The sequence below is a fragment of the Helianthus annuus genome, chromosome 6 (genome assembly GCF_002127325.2).
Source record: "Helianthus annuus cultivar XRQ/B chromosome 6, HanXRQr2.0-SUNRISE, whole genome shotgun sequence".
Classification (NCBI taxonomy): Eukaryota; Viridiplantae; Streptophyta; class Magnoliopsida; order Asterales; family Asteraceae; genus Helianthus; species Helianthus annuus.
In genome coordinates this window covers 46,773,272-46,785,590 of record NC_035438.2, presented here as the reverse complement: position 1 = coordinate 46,785,590, position 12,319 = coordinate 46,773,272, and the positions used below count along the sequence as shown (strand labels likewise).

At 39.7% G+C, this 12,319-nt stretch overlaps 1 non-coding gene across 1 annotated transcript; it reads left to right on the top strand.

Moving 5' to 3' along the window:
* Positions 1 to 921: 921 nt before the first annotated feature.
* Positions 922 to 1,028, top strand: LOC118480041. Its single transcript, XR_004861681.1, has one exon. It is a non-coding gene; the product is annotated as a small nucleolar RNA R71 (small nucleolar RNA).
* Positions 1,029 to 12,319: the final 11,291 nt, after the last annotated feature.

Below are 12,319 nucleotides of genomic sequence, written 5' to 3'. Positions count from 1 at the left end.
TTTTGACGAATTAACCTACCGGGGTACGGAACTCGAGGAGCCTTGGTAGGCTCTGGTGATGGAGGAGAGTTCTTTTCCTGCAGAGGTGTTGGCATTGTTTCTTCCGCAGGTGGAGGTACTTCTGCAGGCCCTACGGTGCGGTTTCGTAGTGTGATGAGGTGAACTTGCGCCTTTGGGTTTGTTTCGGTATTGCTAGGTAATGCGCCTTGCGGTCTCTCGGAAAAATTTTGTGCTAGTTGATTTATTTGTTTTTCTATGTTTTGAATGCTAGCTTGTTGATTCCTAAAATTAGATTCTAATTGTAGAAATCTTTCCGAGTTTTTCTTATCAGTGTCAGAGACGAGGCGAGATATAGTATCTTCGAGCCTTTCTCGTCCACCTTGTTGTTGAGTGAAATTTTGTGACTCATTTCTTGATTGCTGAAAGTTTGTTCGTTGGGTTTGTTGGTTACTACTATTGCCGGGTTCCCTCCAACCAAGGTTTGGGTGGTTTCGCCATCCTTGGTTGTAAGTTCCCGTTGGAGGACCCGACGGCCTAGGTCTATTATCAATGTAGTTTACCATTTCTTGTTGATCGTCCGTTTCTTTCATGCAACTCCAATTTTCATGTGACCCACCACACCCTTCACAAGCCATAACCGAGACTGTTTTTGTCATTTCTAATTTTTTTAATTTTGAAGAAAGGGACTCGATTTGGGCTTGTAAAGAAGTGCTTTCGTCGACCTTATGGGCGCCCGGGGCGATAGACTTATTTCCCCGGGGGGTGTGCCATTGAAAATTGGTTTGAGCAATTTCCTCAATCTGATTATATATTTCATGTGGGCGTCGGTTACCTAAAAGTCCCCCGGAGCTAGAATCAAGTGTCTGCCTAGTGTGTGGCAACAATCCATTGTAGAAAGTGGACACTTGTTGCCATATTGCGAGGCCGTGATGGGGACACTTGCGTAATAGCTCCTTGAACCTTTCCCAAGTTTCATATAAGGATTCCCCGTCCTCTTGTGAGTATGTATTAATTTCAGCCATTAATTTAGCAGTTTTAGCAGGAGGAAAATACTTATATAGAAATTTTTGGGCTAGTTCATCCCAGGTGTTTACTGATCCAGCTGGGAGGGTGTTGAGCCAAGCTTTCGCTCGGTCTATTAGTGAGAATGGAAACATACGGAGGCGGATGGCGTCGTTTGATGCTCCATTGATCCGAAAGGTATCACATATTTCTAAGAAATTAGTTATATGTAGATGGGGATCCTCGTCCGCAAGCCCGTGGAAGGTTGCGGAGTTCTGGAGCATTTGTATCAAATGCGGTCGAAGTTCGAAGTTATTGGCTTCGACATTCGGAGCATTGATAGCGGCGCCTAGATTACCTACGGTGGGCCGTAGATAATCCATAAGGGTACGTTGGTCCGCCATTGGGGGTGGATCACCCGAAACCTTCTCTTGGTTTTTGGCTTTTAACCTTTTTCTGAGAAAGCGTTCGGGTTCTTCTAGCGGTTCCTTTATGTCTTTATTGGAACTGGAGCTCATACACTACGTGAGGATGGCGTCGGGTTCCAAGTCCTGCAATAAAAACAGAAAAGAATGTTGGTCAGAAGGTTCACCACGGCCCCGTGTTGAGCGAACACGGCCCCGTGGTCGGAATTGCAGTGGTTGTTTTCCAGATCCCAGTACTGGAAGTTGGACACGGCCCCGTGTTGCACCGACACGGCCCCGTGGTCAGCCTTCTGTAACTTGAAAAACAAAAACTGCCAGTAACGATGCTGAGCACGGCCCGTGTCCGACCAGGCACGGCCCCGTGCCGAGCTCTGCAGAAGCTAAAAATCTAAAAAAAATCCTAAAAAAATAAAAATATGATTAGGCCGTTGATTCCTAACTTTCTTAAAATCCTTGTGTCCCCGGCAGCGGCGCCAAAAACTTGATGTGCGTGAAGTGTGTTATATTTTTGATGAGTATTTAAGCCCCTTTTTACACTTTTAGCCAAATTTTAAATTTATAAAACACGATATTTACTAACACTAAACACACATATGGGCAAGTGCACCCATCGTGGACGTAGTATAGTGTTGGTAAGATACCGAGGTCGTCCAAGGACACAAGAGCTTTTAATACCGGTTTATCCTCAACGTCTAATCAAATCAAAAAGTTAGAAAAATGTTTTAAACTAAGAAAAATAAAAACTAACTAAATGCTGAAAATAAAAATAAAATAAAAACAGATAGACAAGATGAATCACTTGGATCCGACACGTGTATTAGTATAACCTTTGATTATTTTCGCATTTTTGCACTTGTTTAAGAGATTATCTTAGTTATTGTAGTAGGCCCCTCTTTTGAAGGCGACGTTACCCTCAACCCAGTAGTTTGAGTCAGCAAGGATACAATCCTAAAGGGTCGGATTATTGAAAGATAATGAATTAAGTTATTAATGCAAATTGTGGTAGGCCCCGCTTTTGGCGGTGACGTTACCCTCGGCTAAGTAGTCTGAGTCAGCAGGGATACAGTCCTAAATAGCCGGGTTATAGTATTAATAGTAGTTAACTTATGAGGGGGTCAAAGAGTTTGGATCCCCGCCATCCAATACCTATGGGCATTGAAGGAGATCCTACTAAATTTGACCCAGGTCCCAAGCAGGACCTCTAAACGCTGAACAAGGGCAAGACCATTACCAAACCGTTCCCTTAACCCCCGACCAGGTAGCCAACATACCTCCATATAGACCGTGGAGATATGAATGGTGAAAATCTTTTATTTTATATAGACAGTAAAATAATGCCAAGACACCACGGACAAACGATAAGGAAAGATCACCTTCAACATAAGTAACTAGTTATTAAAGTCATTAATACAAAACCAAATAAAAAGTGCAAAGGATTAAAAATAAAAAGTATTATACTAAACACTTGTCTTCACCAAGTGATGTAAGAGACTTAGGCAAACATGGCCTTGATTGTCAAGAACTCTTACGATCAATCTTGGATCCCGAGACGACTCACACACTCTACGATGGACAATGGATGATGGTGGTGGATGATGGTGTTATGGTGGTGGTGGGTGGTGGATGAGGTGTGAGAGAGGTGGTGTGCCAAGGGATGAGAGAGAATGAAGCCAAGCTCCTCTATTTATAGGCTGAACAGAAGGCTGGACACGGCCCCGTGTCCGCTGGACACGGCCCCGTGCCCGTCTGACATTCTCTCTCTTCATTAATTGTAATTGCGAATTACAATTAATGCGCCTGCTGTACTTTCACCACGCCCCCGTGCTCGCTGGACACGGCCCCGTGGTGGGCAATGGAAGCTTCTACTGGTTTGTCTTTTCTGCTGCTTCCTGGGCACGCCCCCGTGTTCGCTGGACACGGGGCGTGTTCAGACTCTGTTTCTTCTCCTTTGCCTTGGGAGGTGCCGTTGAGGGTCCGGGCAGTCTACTTTTGTTCCTTTTCTTGTATTTATGGTAGAATTAGTTGTCTTTTTGCTTCTTTTGTGATTTTGAGCTCATTTAATCCTGAAAATGCAAAAGGAAGACAAAAACACTATTTTTCCAACATTAGTACTCAAAAAGGGTTAGTTTTATGCCTTAATTGATGTGATTTATATGTTGCATTTTACACACATCAACTTTCCATTTAAGGAAACTTGTATTCTTTTATCGTATTTCATTCCAAAATTGTAATTTGAGACTAGAATCATCATGAAAGTTCGATCTTTTATATACTTGTGTTATTCACTATTTGCAAATACTTGTTAAACATTCGTGATACATACATACTTGATACAATTTATATGCAAATTCATACTTATTATACATGCAAAATTCATTTATACATTCATTTATTTATGCACAACACATATACATTGCATTTATACATTTAAAACGCTTAAAACCGACAAACCACGCAAAAATTGGATTTCGAGCATAAGGGCCTGGCCTCTCTCGCAAGAGAGGACCACCCAGTCGTCCTAAATTGCCCATTCGTCCCAAATTCCTACTCGTCCCAAATTGGTCCCTCAGCCTATAAATATCAGTTCATTTCCTTCATTTCAAACCTTCAACTCCTAAAATTCTCTCTCAAGTCTAAGTTCGAGCAACTTGTATCAGCTACTTCTAAGTGAGTTTATACTCACTACCATCTGAATTTCATCTACTTTCTTCCACTTTCTTCTGTTTTTTACAAACTTTCACAAAGATTCTTCACCATCTTTCACTTGATTTCTCAGATTCGCTTGGGCAATCTGATACACACTCTCAATCTGTTGAGGACCAAGCTGAGGGTGAAGATAATCTATCATAACTTTTTAAAACAATCTTTCTGACCTTAACTCAGCCGGATCTGAGGTTCTTTGAGCTCACCAGCTAGGGCATTAGTAATGGGTTCAAGTTAAAACTAATTCCAGCTGAGAAGGTAACCATTTCAACCAAAACAAAGCTGATTTTACCTAGAAACAGTCCCAATCGTCCGAGATGTAGGCCCAGTCGCCTGAGAGGATCACCCTCTCGCGCGAGAGGGGACTCCCTGTTGTCCAAAACTGACTGTTTCACTAAGTTCCGATGATTCTAAGCATTGAATGATCATCCAGATCCCTATTTTCAATATAGATGATTCTGGAATATCAGTGTGTGTTCCGTGGGAGCATTGGCTTCCAATCTAGATCCACCACCTCACCTAAACTCATGAAACGAACACCCAAACAATCTCCTAGACCTATAACAAATGAACCGCGTCTAACCTCCGACACTTAGTTAATTCTTTCCTTATCGTGTTTGCACACCTAGGTTGTCTTTGTTTGGTTGTTTGGTTAACTTTTACATTCTATCTTTTTAATTTTGTATTCATGACCAACCGGTTAGTTAACTAAGTTAACTGATTTATGCTTTGGTGAACAATAACGAGGTTATACCTCCATGCATGACTTCTATTAACCTTATGAATATTCTGGCCTATTAATATACTAATATTATAGCTAAATAACTTAACAGAATCATACATATAACTGGTTAATAGTTAAAATGTTCAAACGGGAATCGGTTCACCAAACAGTCCATCTCGCGCGAAAGAGTAGTCTCACTCGCGCGAAAGGCCCTGTCGTCCGAACTGTCAATTCGTCCGAACAATTCGTATTTCGGTTTTTCCCGTTATTCTGTTTTTCCGCGTTCCCTGTCACTAATTCGTCGAGTAAACTAGAACCTGTAAAATCACACGAACTCAGTATTGGGACAAGTGCACGGACAAAATATACTTTCTGTCTACTTATGCTTTCATATTATACTAAGTACTTAAATTCTGTATCATAATCCTCCAACTCCAACTCACGCCTTCGTTTGCCCTGTAGGGTAACCTTGGTGTTCTTGTACTAAAACCACGATCCATTTGCTCGCCGGGTGGAATAACCTTGGTGTTCCTGTACTACGTCAACCAATTCTACACTCGCGGAATTACTAAAGAAGATTTAGCAAAACCATGAGTATACTCGAACACCCTTTTTCCGTTTTTACACTTTGGGTGCAATATGTTTACTATTAAACCTACACAGTTACACTTAGACTTATTTCAATTGCATAAACAATCCAATACATGCATGCATACGTTATACTTGGTTCGTTGATATGGGGTTGTTTGTTTTGTGATAAATATGTCATTAACTTAGTACGAGCCTACCCTTAACATGTATAGCGTTATAGGAGTAACGCACCGCCCTTGAATATGAGGTCATGTTAAGTCTTTAAACTTTGCGTTGACTTGAATGTTCACATGCTAGTTTAATGATAATCTTGATAAGTTAGTTTGCCATGTGGATTTGTTAAAACTTTATACTTATGCTATGTATCAAACTTGTATACTCGCCAATACCTTTGTATTGAACCATGTATTTTTAACATATTTTTGGATGATGATGATATTGAAATACGCGTAACGAAGATGCTTTAGATACACACTTAGAAATCTTTAGATTATGTTGTTGGAGTCGGTCACATACTGGATAGTGAGTTGAAGTCGGTCACATATTTCTGACAATCTAAGTTCTTCATAGTGAGAGCCAAAAAATCTGACTCCACCTTTTCCACCTCATGTGGTGGACAATACGTTTCCTTTATAAGGTCCACAAACTTGGACCATTCTAGATTATACAGGGGTATCTTCTCTGTAGATTGTATCATGGCCTTCCACTGTGTCAGGGCATCGCCCTTGAACGATTGGGAGACGTATTTCACAACACCTTTATCAGCACAACCGCTGATATATACCACGGTCTCCATCTCGTCTAGCCACTTCATGGCATCTATATCCCCTTTCTCTCCGTTGAAATCACGAGGCTTACAAGACACAAAATACTTGTACGTGCACCCGTCCTTAGAAGAATATGACTTTTCCTTCAAATTCCGCTTTGGCTCACTCTTCGCACTTGAAGAATAGTGTGAGCTTTCGTTATGGGCAGATGAATGTAGAATAGAATGGGACTTGGAACAAGCAGAACTCGATTCCTTAAAGTTAGCTATGAAATTATTCTTAGCCTTGCCGACTTCTGCGGCTAACATAGCTTGGAGATTTGCTCCTTCGCCGCCGCGGGCATTATTTAAATCGTTATTATTCCTGCTGTTAGGTCGATCCGCATTTGGATTCACCATAAGTATAGGCTTGGTACTATAAACCAACATAAATGATTGCTCATTTGCAATATAATAATTAGTCATTGAATCTGATGACTTGAAAATTTTATCAGCCATGGTATTATTAAACCATATAGGCTATAAGGTTTGGATATATATATCCTTCACCTTTTGGACCAGTGTGCACTACGTCACAACTGCCAAAATTTATAATTTTTTTAACATTTCAATGAATTTTGAATAGAATAATCAGGTATAATTAGCCACGGTCTCATAGGACCATCAAGGGATATGAGGTTTGGACATAGTCCATCACCTATTGGACAGTGGATCACAAACTCAACTGTCATTGTCGTATTGACAAAATTTAAAATGAATAATAATGTATGTGAGCCGCGATCTTATTTAATCAAGTGGCTTTAAGGCTTGAACATAGTTCACCACCTTTGGACAGGGAGTCATATGACCACATCTGTCATTGTCTTAATTGACAATATAATATAGCCCGTAGGCAAATCAATTGAAATCACATAGGATGTTAGAATAGATATTCATCGCACTGATGATATTAGTCATGATCTCATTTGATCATATAGACTATGAGGCTTGGACATAGTCCACCACCTTGGACAGGGAACCATAAGGTCACAACTATCATTTGTCTTAACTGACAATAAAATATAGCCTGTAGGCAGGTCATCACTAAGGATGTTCGAAATGATCATCGCATTGGTGATATTAGCCATGATCTAATTTGATCATATAGGTTATAAGGTTTGGACGTAGTCCACCACCTAGATAGATAATGTGATTTCCTCAATATCACTTGCCAAGAATACTAACATTACTTGAATGTTAATACAAAATAAATGTCTTAATGGTTTGACAATAAATATATAAGTAGCCATGATCTCAATTGACCATAAAGGCTATGAGGCTTGAACATAGTTCACCACTTCTAGATAGAAGGGCTATTCATCCTTAACTATCGTTTATAATTGCCATTAAGAAGATCTTTTTGATATAGTGAGCAGATCGATAACATTTGAATTAAAATCAAGACGATCGCTTCGAAGAGGATGTAATCTCTACATATAATAGATAATTCCAAAAATTATCATTAAAAGATGAAATATTACAATACTTTTCCTTAGATAGGACTTTTTAAATAAAATAAAGTTAAACTACTTGTCTACGCAGGGACTAAAAGGAAATACATGTCCACGCTGGGACTTTTGGAATATATATTACAACAAACCAAAAGATATACTAATCTACTCATTTTTCTCCCCCTGACCAACTTGGAGAGTTTCTTGAAGAACTTGTTTGTCTTCGTCTCTGTCTTCTCAGCCTGACACAGAATTTGTTCCGCACTTTCTAAGGCCTGGTTAATGGCCTCTATTTGTGGCGGTGGTTATGGTGGTGGATGAGGCATATCAGGATACTGGTATCCATAATTTGGATATCCAAGCTGGGTAAGGAGGAGGAAAAGGAGATGAGTATAAAGCATTATGTACAACCGCCTGTAAATAGGGGTTATACGCTGGCGCCTGATAATCTATCGGTGTAGATGGGTTAAAAGGATTGTATCCGGTCGTATCTGGATACATAGGAATTGGGTTATCAAAACCCTATGGTGGTGGTTGAACAAAAGTTTGCGGTGTTTGGTCAACCCGTGGGACAACAATTGAGGGTCCACCCATTTGTTGGTCCTCGGGAATAAGAGGGTATGTTTGGGGCAATGGTGGAAGCGAGCCCGACCGTTGTCCCATACGCACAAACATGCATGATCCACGTCTCCTCTTTGGTGGTTCTGGTGGCGGCTGTGGTTGCTCCACAGGCTCCATTTGCACATCCTCTTGTGCAGGCGGTGTCGGAGGTTGATAGGGAGGAGTTTTAACAAATGTAAATTGATTGAAACATTGGCCCCATTCATTAGGACCTTGGTAGGGTGATCTTGCATAAGATGAAGAACCACTGGAAATCTCAATGGGGTGCATATGCAACCCCGATGGTGGCATCTCCGGATCTGAGTCTTCGCCTGGTTCATTTGGTTGGTCAAACTGGTTTTTGGTAGTTGTAGGGGTGTTGATATACTGGTTTTGGTCAAATGACCCATGAAATGAATGGGAGTGGGAGTGATGGGATTGGTGTGAATGATGTGATTGGTAAGAGTGATGCGAATTGTGTGAATGGTGGGATGGTGATGGATTACGGGAAAAAGAATGTCTCACAGATTGAGACGAGTAGGAATCATCTGTGTATTGTCGGTGATCCGAGCTATGCGATAGCGAGGGTGCATGTCCTGATGGACCTCCCCTCATTGGTCCCTTGCCCTTGCCTCTAAATCTTGGCGGCATGATCAAAATCCCGTCATAATAAAAAACTATATATATATATATATATATATATATATATATATATATATATATATGTAACCTAATAAGGATAAGAGTTAATCCTAGGTCGAAGCCTAGAGTCAGAAAGTCTATGGATTATGCTACTGTGATGTTTGAGATTAAACACAAAAGGCTAGTGTTTAATTCTCTCAAACGTTGGCTCTGATACCAACCTATCACACACCGATATTTACACATCGCCCGGTGGGCCCGGATGGGGTATACATGACGAGATTGATATCAAATACACAAATAGGACATCGGAAGTCTTGGATTTAATATATTATTACAAACATAATTGTCCGAGTGTTCAAATTAATTATACAGGCTGATTGTAATAAAAGATCCACAGGCGGATCGAAAATGTACAAAAATGAAATAACAGACTATTAGGCTTCTATGAAAGGAGATGCAAATTCCTCTTAAGCATTACCGGGCAGTTCTAGCGTATTTCGTAACCTTGCAACCTGTCACTTAGTCTTTTGAAGATACGTCAGCTTACAGTGGTAAATACAAATAACCGACACATTTTGAAAATATTTCAAAATTGTTTTAAATGCACAAAGGCACATGAACTTTTATAAATAACTTGGGACAATAATAAATATCTTGTATACAGTTTTACATGCTTGTCAATACATATGGGGCCCGGTATGGAAACCGATAAACATGATTAACCGACACGCCACTTTTAACCCACAAAGGGGTATCCCCAATATGGGGTAGAAAATTTTTTTTATAATAGCATTAGCATCTGTCGGGTGTATGCCTACACCTCGTGCTTAAGTTGTGGCCATTAGCAATTTAAATGAGCCGAGGATATCCAGGACACGGTCGTGTTAACTCCAAATGTTTAAGTTATCAGAGAAAACATATTAAAACGGGTTATGCGGATTTTCTAGTCACAATCCGACATGTGATCCCATACCCACCAAGCAGTAATAATTTACCGTATCCCAAGCCCGTATAGGGAAAGTAGGTTAAGAGTATTTACCTGGCTTAAACAAGTTTTACAAATGCAAGAATATAATAAGCACAACCGTTAACAATTAACTCAGCTTGCTGGAATGAATGGTATATTTAACCAATTAGAATGTTAACGCGTCCTATTCAAGTCATAGACTTAGACCGGTTAACCTAAAATTAATGAAAACAGTACGATACGCTTGACTAAACGATGACCGGATAGAATGTAGTTCAATCCCCACAACTACTAAGACTTGTATAATATGGGAAAACAATATACTTTCTGGAATTTGAAATGAAAATGATAAGAATTTACCCGTTTCGGTAAACTTACGTAAACTAGTGACATAAGCTTAACCGTACGCACATAGGCATTATCGGGTGACCGGATGAGTCATAAACAAGTTCCATATGCCAAAATATTTTATTTAAGTTGTAACATCAGTAGGTTATCAACTTATATAACCATTATGGCTTTAAAACCAAAATATGCATCATAAGGGCATTTTAGTCATCATGTGATATTTTAAGAACTTGCATAAAAACTTATGTTATGAACACGTTCATTCTATCAAAATACTTTAATCATGATATAATATCAGTAGGTTATAAATTTTGTATGATGATTATAGTTTAAAACCAAACTATGCACCATAAGGGCATTTTGGTCATATTATAACATAATTTATGAACTTGTATTAAAACTCATGTTATGAATAGGTTTGTTACACCAAAATATGTTAATTATAATAACATATCAGTAGCTTATTCATTTTACAATCATCTTTGATTGAAACCGAGTTTTACACAAAAAGGGCATTTTGGTCTTAAATAGGCATATTATAAGAACTTGTGTAAAAACTTAGAATCTGATTATGATCAAGTAGCATAACCACAGAGGGTTATTCTATACTATAATATGATCATAATTCAACTAATAATCAATAGCTAATGTTGCTAAATTGGGTCAGAATCGAAAGTCAAAGCAGAAGTCAGGCTGCTCGACTTTCGGTTGTGAACTGACATATAAATAGGAAATTACGGGCTGAACATGTTCATACATGTTCTAATATTATTTACCAACTGAGTTATAACATTTACATGTTCATTTTATAAAGTTTCCGAAAATCTGCCTTTTGACTTTTTATTTAACTAAATTTGACCCGTCATTAGACCAACTTAACATGATTTCTAGGAGGTGAAATTTTTTTGGGATTAACACCTACCTTATTATGATCACGTAGCCATGTTCGATTCGTACAATGGCTGGACCATAATGGTCTAAACCGAAAGTCAAACCAAAAGTCAATTTGCTTGACTTTCGTCTTAATAAAAGCCTATAAACTGAAAGAACAAGGATGGAGCACTTACAAGTGGTCCAAGAGTACGATTAGAACTCAGAGGGATGCTCCTATATGATCAGGAAGTTCCAGAGGAGAGTAGAGAAGTGTTTGAAAGAAATGAGCAAGGAAATGGGTTGAGTTAGTGTGCTATTTATAGTTGTGGAGGATGTTTAGGATCAATGTCTAGAACTGAAATTGGATCATTCCAAGTGTATATGGACGTGGCACAAGCTGCAAATGGATGGCAAATTAGCGAGACATGGAAGCTTCGCAGAATTCCTTGGCCTCCAAACAAAAACTACCACTGGCAGTCGCTTGCGGACCATATGGCCTAAGGGCTTACGGTCCGTAAGCTATATGGGCACACACAGATTTGAAACCCCTTACGGACTGTAAGCTATATAGCTTTGCGATCTGTCACACCCCCAAAATCCACCTGCGGAGTATCACCGCTTGGGAGCGTGACTGACCAGGACCAAGCCACCAATCATATTGAACATGTAAATAAGTAGTAATAAAGATTCCATCAATACGAAAGGTGATCATCAAAACCAATGTAGATAAGTGTAGCGGAAGCATTATTGAAAAAACCCAACATAAGTATTAATGTTTGAAACGTCATAAGTGTTTAATAAGTAATCACGATCCATTGCCCACAACGACCTGCTCCTCCTTGTGCAAGCTCCTAAAGTACCTAAGGTCCTGCAAGGCATGCAGCAGAGAGTCAACAACTAGTTGAGCGAGTTCACAGAAAGTAAGAGCGTAATAGTAAGTTCATGAGTATCAGGTGGCTCTACAGGGCCGATATAGGTCTCTATTGGTGGGGGCTTCCCATGTTATTAATCCACTAGACTATGCGTAACCATAAGTGTTCTTCACAACCGAGAACAGTGATACGTACAAGTTTACGTAGGATTTACGTAAGTATCCTTCACAACCGAGGATAGGGTACGTGGGGGTTTACATAGGTTTTACGTAAGTGCCTGACACAACCGAGGCAGTAGTGAGTATCCGTTCAC